Source organism: Ornithorhynchus anatinus, chromosome 4 (assembly GCF_004115215.2).
Source record: "Ornithorhynchus anatinus isolate Pmale09 chromosome 4, mOrnAna1.pri.v4, whole genome shotgun sequence".
Classification (NCBI taxonomy): Eukaryota; Metazoa; Chordata; class Mammalia; order Monotremata; family Ornithorhynchidae; genus Ornithorhynchus; species Ornithorhynchus anatinus.
In genome coordinates, this window is record NC_041731.1 from 18,793,721 (window position 1) to 18,803,118 (window position 9,398).

A 9,398-nucleotide genomic window follows, 5' to 3' on the forward strand; every position below is an offset into this window, starting at 1 on the left:
GGGTTAGGCTTAGGTTTACGGTTAGGGTTAGGGTTAGGATTAAAGTTAGCGTGAGATTGAAGGCTAGGACTACAGCTAAAGTTAATGTTAGGATTTTCAGTGGGGTTAGGTTTAGGGTAAGACATAGAGTTAAGTTTAGGGCTAGGGATAAGGTTAAGGTTATTGTTAGGGGAAAGGGTTATCATTAGGGTTCAGGTTAAGTTTCCCGGACCAGGGGAGCCTCCGTGAAACATAGTAGAGTCAAACCACACCACTGATCACCAAGGTTACTGTGGAAAGTTTTTACTTAATTTTACCAACGGGCATGGGAGTGACACATATACACACACTCACTCACTCCACTCTACCAAGCATCCAAAGCCAGTCTGCAGTTCTGTTGATGGTTCTTCTTTCTGCTTCCAAGAGCTCTGCTTGCTCCTCCTGCTTTAATGCTTGCTTCTCTCTTCGTGTTTCTGCTTCAGGTGCTTTACTCTGCATGCCTGCTGCTTCTCTGTAAGCTTATGTGTGACTCCTGTGTGCCTCTGTGCTGCTTTCAAGTGGGCTTTTCACGCCTCTGCATGCTTCTTCTTGATGGCCAGATGACAAACAGTCACTGATAAGGCAGCTTGTTCTAGGCTCACAACAGCCTGGAGCTAAACTTAGTACTAAGGCTAGGGTTAGTTAGGGTGAGAGTTAGGGCTAAGGGCTAGGGGCTAAGCTTGGGAGTAGGGTTAGGGTTGGGCTGGTGCAAGTCCCAGGGCTCAGTTAGGGTAAGGCCCAGAGTTAGGCTTTTAATTAGGATTAGCAGTAGGGCTAGGGTTCAGGCTAGAGTTAGAATTTGGATTATGGTTAAGGTGGAGTTTGGTTTAGGATTACATTTCTGACTGGGTTAGTATTAGGGTTAGGTTAGGGTAATGGTTAGGATTTGGTACAGGGTTCCGGTTAGGTCTAGGGCTAAGGCTACAGCTAGAGTTGGACCTTAGGATAGGGTTGTGGCTCTGGTTAGACCTAGGGCTCTGGTCAGGGTTATAGATAGGCTTAGAGATAGAGTTAGGGTAAGGGTCAGGTTTAGGGTTAGTGCCAGTCCTAGCATTTAGTTTAGGGTTAGGCATAAGGCTAACTTTATGGTAAAGAAAAAGTTAGGGTTAGGACTAAGCTAAACCTAGGTGTAGGATTAGGGTTAGGGTTACATTAGGTTTAGGATTAGGGTTAGGGGTTATGGCTAAGGCTTGAATTAGGGTCAGGGCTAATCCTAGGGTAGGGTTGGGTTAGGGCTAGCGTTAGTTTAATGATTAGGGATAGGGTTAGGATTAGGGTTATAATTAAAATTAGGGTTGGGTGGATTCTATTTATTGTGATTATGTTGTCTTGTTTTTATCCTTCTGTCTCCCCCGATTAGGCTGCAAGCCCATCACTGGGCAGGGATTGTCTCTATCTGTTGCCGAATTGTATATTCCAAGCGCTTAGTAGAGTGCTCTGCACATAGTGAGCGCTCAACAAATACTTTTGAATGAATGAATGATGTTTAGGTTAATGGTTAGAGTTAGCCTAAGGATTAGTTTTAGGGTTAGGGTTAGGTCTAGGACTATGGCTAGAGCTAGGGCCTAGATTTAGAGTTGGGATTAAGGTTTTGGTTAGGGCTATGGTTAATGGTTATTACAAGGTCTAGTCCTAAGGCTAGGTTTACAGTAAGGGCTAGGATTAAAATTAGAGCTAGGGTTAGGGTTACATTTAGGGTCAGGTTAGGGCTAAGCCTAGGGTTAAGGTTTAGGTAAGGTTAGGGCAAAGGACTAAGATTAGGATTACTTTGAGGGCTAGGGTTACAGCGAGGGGCAAAGGATAGGGTAAGGGTTAGGATTAAGATTCAGGTTAGGTTTCAGGATTAAGGTTAGAGTTAGAGATAGGGCTAAGGTCAGGGTTAGGGCTAGTGTTAGGATTTGGGCTCGGGTTAGGGCAAGGTTTAGATTTAGGGTCAGTTTAATATTTAGGGAACGGGTTATGATTAGGGCTAGGCTTAGTGTTAGTTTTACTGTTAGAGATAGGGTTTAGAGTTAGGGTTAAGTTTAGGTTAGGTTGAGGTTTGATTTATGTTTAGGTTTAGGGTTAAGGTCAGTGTTATGGCTAGGGCTATGGTTAGGTTTAGGGTTAGGGTTAGGTTTAGGGTTATGGTTTTGGTGGAGATTAGGACTAGGTCTAGGCCTAAATTTAGGGATAAGGTTAGGGTTAAGGTCGGGCTTAGGGTTATGCATAGGGCTTGTTTAAGGCCTGAGGCTCCTGCTGGGAAAGGTATATGGTTAGGTTTAGGGACAACATTAGGACTAGAGTTAGGGTTAGGTGTAGAGTTAAAATTACAGTTAGAGTTAAGGTTAGGGTTAGGGCTAGATCTAGGATAATGGCTAAAGTTGTTATGGCTGGGGTTGGGGTTAGGGTTAGGATTAAGGTTACATTTAGCGTAAACTAGAGTTAGGGTTTGGTCTGTCCTTAGGGTTATATGTAGGGTTAGGACTGGGGCCAAGTCTAGGTCAAGGGTTATTGTTAGGGTTGGAATTAGGGTTAAAGTTAGGGGTTTTTTTGAGGTTAGGGCTAGGGTTAGTGTTATTTTATAACTCTATTATATATTATATTTTTATAGCCGTATATTTTATTAATTGAATGAAGTAGCCCTAGTTTATTGTTAAGGTTAAGCTTAGGACTAGGGCTAGGGTTAAGGCTGGGCTGGGCTGGGGTTAGTGTTTCAGTTAGGATTATGTCTAGGTTGAGGACTAGGTTAGTGTGAGAGCTAGGGTTGTGGGTGGAGCTAGGACTAGGCCTAGGGCTAGGGTTACAACTATAGCTAGAGTTAGATTTGGGCATACGGTTAGGGTTAGGGTAAGGTTTAGGGTTACAGGTAAGCTTAAAGCTAAGGTTAGGGTTAGGTTTAGGGCCTTAAAATTAGAGTTAGGATTACGGCTAAAATTAAGGTTACAGTGAGGGGTTGGGGTAGGGTCTTTCATTCATTCATTCATTCATTCATTCATTCAAACCTATTTATTAAGTGCTCATTGTGTGAAGAGCACTTCAATAAGCACTGGGGAGAGTACGATGCAACAATAAACAGACACAATCCCTGCCCACAATGAGTTTATAGTCTAGAGGGGGAGACAGGTATTAATCTAAATAAATAAATTACAGATGTGTACATAAATGCTGCAGAAATGGGATGGGGATGAATAAAGGAAGGAAGCAAGTCAGGGTGACACAGAAGAGAAGGGGGGAAGAGGAAAGGAGGGCTTAGTCAGGGAAAGACCTTTGGAGGAAATGTGCCTTCAATAAAGCTTTGAAGGTGGGGAGAGTATTTGTCTGTTGGTTATGGAAAGGGTGGGGGTTCCAGGTAAGAGGCTGGATGTGGGTGAGAGTTTGAAGGTAAAATAGAAAAGACTGGTAGAATGAGAAAGTTGGCATTAAGAGGATAGAATTGTGATGACTTTGTTGTAGTAGGAGAGTGGTGGGATGAGGTAGAAGAGGGCAAGGGGATTGAGGGCTTTAAAGTGAGAAGTTTTTGTTTGAGGCAAAGGTGGATGGACAGGTAATGGAGTTTCTTGAGGGGTGGAAAAACATGATGGCCCAAGAAGAACCTGGAGTACCCACCAGACTACAGACTACAGCCCCCAGAAGTCTTTTTGCCCAAAGCCGCCATGCCACCATCCCTTTCCTCATGACAGGGCCTGATTGGCTGTGGCAGTGCATTGGCTGCACTTCAGTGGAACATGACAGGTAGGGCAGGCTCTAATAATAATAATAATAATAATATAATGATATATATATATATGATAATGATATGATATAAGCATAAAGATGGTATTTGTTAATTGCCTTGTCTGTGTCAGAAATTGTTCTAGGCGCTGGGGTATCAGGTAATCAGAGTGGACACAGTCCCTGTCCCACATGGGGCTCACAGTCTTAATCCCCATTTTATAGATGAGGTTACTAAGGCCCTGAGATGAGCACCCACGATCTCAAGGTAAAATGGCTTGTTACATCATGTATGTATATGGAGCCGCTCATTGCGTTGATTGTTGGTTATGTGGTAAACTCTTCAGGGAGGGAATGGGAATCAAGATACCGGATTTTGAGCGTGTTTGGGGTTTCTGTGTTTGCTATGCGACACCTCACGGGGAGTGGTAACATGAATTTAACGAATACCATAATTGTTATCATTGTTGATGGTAAAACGGCCTGAAAAACTGCCTTCCACACCGCGGGGCAGGACGGGAGAGGTATTTCAATAGGCAGAGTTGAATGCTTTCAAGAGCAAGCGTCATACTAAGCGTTATACAAAGATTAAGAAGTCTTTCCGCCCCGAGCCATCATACTGTCCTCCCTCGCTCTGTGACAGTGATTGTCTGAGTCGGTGTCTGGGCTGGACTATGTCCTACCGGCATTATCACAGTAGTGTTGGTTCGGCGATCACGGTTAGCCAATGGCTGGTGTGGGGACTCGACGATCAGAGAAAAGGGGGCCTGTGCCCCACATCAAGGCTCCTAGAGTGTGGACGTGGGAGAACAGGTAGTTCATTCCCAGTTTTACAGGTTACAGGTGCGGCAGCTGAAGTACACAGATACCCAAGTGCCTTGCCCAAGGTTACAGAGCACAAATGTGCTGAATTCAGATATCCAATCTCCCAGCCCTGCGCCCTTTCCACTCGCTTCACTGCTTTTTGAGGTGTTGTGTGAGGTTGATTGGAAGGCTGAGATGCTGTAGGAATCCAGAAAAGCCGGCTGTGGCCATAGGAATCAGAGCAGCTGTCCTGTTGTGGCAACTCTGGAGTCTTACATCAACGCTCAAGCGACACTTCAGGAATTTTGTACTTCGTCAACCTCTATGACGTCTTCCTACTGGGAATATATTTTTTCCCCATTCCTCCCATCTGCGGGCACTATGTGTACTATTTACAGCAAACACCGCCAAATAGACATGTCGAACCTTCCAGCTAGACATGTTGAAAACAAAACTGCTTCTCTTCCCGACGCTTGCGCTTTCTGTTTGTTTGTTCGTCGAGCACGACGGAATGTTAGTTCGCTAGGAGGTGAACGTCCTCAAGAGCGAGAGTCAGACTACAGCCCCCAGAAGTCTTTGTTCCCGAAGCCGCCATGCCACCATCCCTTTCCTCACAATTCCCGAAGCCGCCATGCCACCATCCCTTTCCTCACAACAGGGCCTGATTGGCTGTGGCGGTGCATTGGCCGCACTTCAGTGGAATAAGACAGATAGGGCGGGCTCTAATAATAATAATATTAAAGATGTTATTTGTTAAGTGCCTTCTCTGTGCCAGACATTGTTGTAAGTGCTGGGATATCAGGTAGTCAGGGTGGATACAGTCCCTGTCCCACATGGGGCTCAGTCTTAATCCCCATTTTATAGATGAGGTAACTAAGGCACAGAGAAGTGAAGTGACTTGCCCAAGGTCATACAGTACACATGTGGCGTTGCTGGATTAGAACCTAAGACTCCCAGCTCCGCTATAGAGATAGAGATATAGATCCACCAAGCCATGCTGCTTCTCTAATGAGGGTTTGCTCCTGTGGGAACATCTTTGGGAGAGCCGAGGGGATTCCCATGGGACAGCACGGAGTGGGATCCTGTAAATGAAAGGAAGTGTTATATTCCCACCCCGGTAAGTGGCCCAAACACAGTACGTGGAGCCTCCCAGTGCCTTGACCGTTAGTTGTGTGGTAAACTCTCCTGGGAGGGAATGGGATTAGAGGTGCCTGATTTTAAGAGAGTTTGAGGTCTCCTTGCTCTCTACATGACACCTCATGGGAAGTGGTAGCTGGTACTTAACGAGATGTTCTTCCCTTACGAGATGTTCTTCCCCTTGACTCTATGTATTGCCATTGTTCTTGTCTGTCCGTCTCCCCCGATTAGACTGTAAGCCCGTCAAACGGCAGGGACTGTCTCTATCTGTTGCCGACTTGTTCATCCCAAGCGCTTAGTACAGTGCTCTGCACATAGTAAGCGCTCAATAAATACTATTGAATGAATACTTAACAAAGACCATAATTACTATCATGCTGAACGCGAAAACGGCCTGAACAACTGCATCCAAAGCCTTCGGTGTTCCATCCAGTGGCCGCAGGCCCCACGGCGGGGCACGATGGGAGTGGTAGTTCGGTAGGCGGAGGCGAACCCCGTTAAGAACAAGCCTTTGTGCCTCGAACCTCCACACTACCTTCCCTCCTCCCGCGACAGGTTCAGATTGGCTGGTTCAGTGCCTGGACCGGGCTACTTCACAGCCGCATTATCGCGGTGGTTTTGGTTCAGTGACTACTCAGCTAATCGCTGATATGGGGACTGTACAGTCAGAGCAGAGGCAGCCTGCGTCTCTCATTAGGGCTCGCAGACTGTGGAAGAGAGAAGAGAGGTAGTTCTTCCATAATTTTACAGTTGCGGCCCTGGGGCACAGATGCCAAAGAGCCTTGTACAAGGTCACAGAACAGAAAAGTTAAAATATGGACTGAACATTCAGGGGAAAACTCAGCAGAATGAAGTATGGATTGGAATGGGAAGAGAGAAGTGGCAGGGAGTTCCGCAAGGAGGTTGACACAATAATCCAAGAAGGATAGGAAAAGTGCTTGGATTGACAGAGTAGCAGTTTGGTTGGACGGGAAAGCTCGGGTTTTAACAATGTTGTGAAGGTTGAGTGGGAGGGTTTACTAATAGATTGAAAATGGGGGTTGAATAAGAGAGAGGGGTCACTGAAAAGCTAAAGTTACAAACTTGTGAGACAGGAAGGATGATGTTTACATGGTCTACAGTGAAACGTTCCATGAGAGGATAGTGTTCGCTTAAGAATACGGTTCTTCATAGATTAAGCATCGAAGAAATGCCATGGATTCAGTATTATGAAGGGGGCAGCGATGGTAGATCTGGTAATTTTGAGCCTGCCTCTCTTGACAGTTTTGTTGGTTTCTTTCAAAGCACTGAAAATTTCCCTGCCCCTCCCTTTGCAGTTTTATCGCTCATTTGACAGAGTAACTAGAACTTCGCCGTTGATTGAAGCCTAGAAATCAATGGATTTGGCACCTGAATAGCGTGCCCAATTTGATCAGGTAAGGTGTCATGTTCCTGACTGGGATGAAAGACGATTATTTCACCTCCGAGAATTTAGCCCTCAATACCGATGGAAAAAAAAAAATGATTAATAGACGAAGAGGCGGGGAGGTGATTTCATACGTCATGACTGATTCTCACATTCACGAGATAAAGGCCTCCCAGGAGGACTAGTTACAATTCTGAGCCCACCTCCATTTCTACCATTTCTCAAATATCGATGGCAAATATCCCGGCTTGGTTTTACGTGATCTCTTTCACCGGTTCTGCCTGTCAGATGCTGCAAACTCAGCAAAACGAGGGAGGGGGGTGTGGGCAATACAGGAATCTGAAGAGGAGATTCTCCCAGTCTGGGTCAGTAGGGGCTTCACTCCACACCTGGCGGCCCCCGGCCAGATGAGATATATTAAGTGGTAACAGTTTTCGCATAGGCAAGGAAGAAGTGTTCATCTTTCTAGAAACACCACACAGGATCCCAGAGTGATAGAATGAGTGATAGGATAGGTTTATTGATTGGAAAAACCTGAAAAATACCCTCTCACTTTTCGACTTTCCAGCCTCCCTCACTGCCACACTCCACCACTCTGGAAAAGACATTTCTGCCGTTAAGAACCAAATAACCACCATTTCAGAGAGAGTGCAACAGGAAGCCGGTGCCCTAAACAGAGACGATTGCAGCAGCATTCAACACCCACTGATCCTCCCATGTCATCCGCAGAGTAAATGCATGATCCTCTGTCCTGGCCTGTAGAGTGACATGCAGGATCCTGGCAGGAATATTTCTGGGATCCATTCACCCTCAAACACAGAGCGGGTGGAGAGAAAGAGAGAGAAGGAGAGAGAGACTGATAGAGAGATATTGTCAAAGCGAGAGAGAATGAGACGAATTGGGCTCGGGTTACCCATATCAAAAACAAATGCATCCCGTTATCATTGGAAGACCTTTCGAACATGCTGCCCTAGGACCACGGGGCATGCATTCGCTGGAGGAGAGTCTCCTGTATCTTAAATGGATTCCTGAAACCTGGGTCTTCCACAGACCTTGACCAGATCCTGAGAGCAGAATGTATGGCAGAAGCCCCGACACTTTCACTCGTGGTCGGCTGCCTATTCGGAGGTCTGTTCTAAGCTCAGAACCTCTGGATTCTCCTCTGGTATCGAGGAGCCCTCCGACAGCTGTCAGAACCCAACCCTTAATCATACCAGCGAAGTTTGTTTCTCGATTCCCAACCCTGATAGCCACCAGCAGTGAGTGGGGCCACGTATACTTACCATGAAGTTTCCTGTCTCTCCTCACTGGCCATTCCAGGGACACTTTCAGTATTGAGTGCAGTGGAGATGATACCAGCTGCCGACTTGAAATGGACAAGAATACAGATGAGCGTGTCTTTGGCCATCTCCGGGGCTCTGCCCCTTCCCAGACTGTAGACAGTCTGGACCAGCGCTACCTGAAGGTAGCAGTCTCTGCCCTTAGGCCCGGGCTTCCTTCCTCCACATAGAACCCCTGGAACCCAAGGTGGGCACTCACCTGAGTGGGTGTCAAGTCCAGGGAGGCAACGAGCACTTGTGTCATTGTGTCAGTGTCCATTACCTTGAAGTGAGCCAACAGCTTGTCTAGGAGCAGCTTGCTGATCCGGTCTTCTCTGCTGTCTCTTCTCCATCCTGTCTAGACCTTCGGGTTCGCCAACCCAGGTTCCCCGATGCTTGGGACGGAGACCTGAAACACTGGGAAAAGTAATCAAAGAAAGCCAAGGGAGGACAGCAGATATGAAATCTGCAAACGGAAACGAGCAAAATATGTGTCCTGCGGATGAAGACATGGCAGTCACCATGAGCAATTGCAGGGACATAGGGAGGACATCAGAAAGGTGCCCAGAGGGGGATAATCCCATTTGGCAGGATGTTTCCGTGGCTCAGAGGAAAGAGCCCTGGCTTGGGAGTCAGAGGTCATGGGTTCTAATGCCAGCTCTGCCGCTTGCCAGCTGTGTGACTTTGAGCAAATCACTTAACTTCTCGGTGTCACACTTCCCTTATCTGTAAAATGGGGATTAAAACTATGAGCCCCACCTGGAACAACCTGATCACCTTGTATCCCCCAGCGCTTAGAACTGTGCTTTGCACATAGTAAGCGTTTAACAAATACCACCATTATTATTATTTTTATTTCCTCCCCGGACGCTAGCGTGGAAGCCCCGAGACCTCTTTTCCCAAGGAGCCGTGCCCTCGGACAGCCGGTCCCCGTGTTCCCAGTAGGATCTTTCCCCTGCGGACGCCGCCACGGTAGCGCCGATATCTCTTTTCCCGAGAAGCCCTCTATCAGACTCCAGTGA

The 9,398-nt window shown here is 46.7% G+C and overlaps 1 long non-coding RNA gene across 1 annotated transcript; it reads right to left on the reverse strand.

Moving 5' to 3' along the window:
- Positions 1-7,599: 7,599 nt before the first annotated feature.
- On the reverse strand, positions 7,600-8,938 carry LOC114811249. The gene is made up of 3 exons (XR_003758922.2): positions 8,660-8,938; positions 8,341-8,423; positions 7,600-7,866 (listed from the first exon to the last, which is right to left on the reverse strand). It is a non-coding gene; the product is annotated as an uncharacterized LOC114811249 (long non-coding RNA).
- Positions 8,939-9,398: the final 460 nt, after the last annotated feature.